This window comes from Myotis davidii, unplaced genomic scaffold (assembly GCF_000327345.1).
Source record: "Myotis davidii unplaced genomic scaffold, ASM32734v1 scaffold651, whole genome shotgun sequence".
NCBI lineage: Eukaryota > Metazoa > Chordata > Mammalia > Chiroptera > Vespertilionidae > Myotis > Myotis davidii.
In genome coordinates this window covers 87,085-87,448 of record NW_006283994.1, presented here as the reverse complement: position 1 = coordinate 87,448, position 364 = coordinate 87,085, and the positions used below count along the sequence as shown (strand labels likewise).

General features: G+C 70.3%; 1 protein-coding gene across 2 annotated transcripts in view; it reads left to right on the top strand.

Annotated features, from left to right (window-relative positions):
• Positions 1 to 364, top strand: part of GFI1B (growth factor independent 1B transcription repressor) — a 9,949-nt gene that overhangs the window by 607 nt on the left and 8,978 nt on the right. The window lies entirely within an intron of this gene.

The following is a 364-nucleotide window of genomic DNA, read 5'->3' as shown; positions in this document are numbered from 1 at the left end:
TCTGACCTGACGGTCCCCGCAGGGCCAGGCCCTCGGGCGGCAAGTCCTCTTTAGGGAGCAGCGTTCAGGCCCTGAGACCAGGGCCAGGGGAGGCGCGGAGGCTGCGCCCGCACAGGAACGCCTCCACCTTCTCCCAACTCAGTCCTCGGCTCACCCATCACCTCCTGCCCCGTCACACCCACACCCCACAGACCCGCCTGGCACGGCCCATGCGGAGGACCCGAGTGGGGGTCCCGGGAGCCCGTCTTTCCTGGGAAGTGGGACTGGGACTGAGAGATCCCTGAAGGCAGTTCTGGTCCCGGGCCACCTCCCCGCCAGTTCCCGGGACACGGGGAGTGCGGTGCGCTCCCTTCCAGCCCCCGCC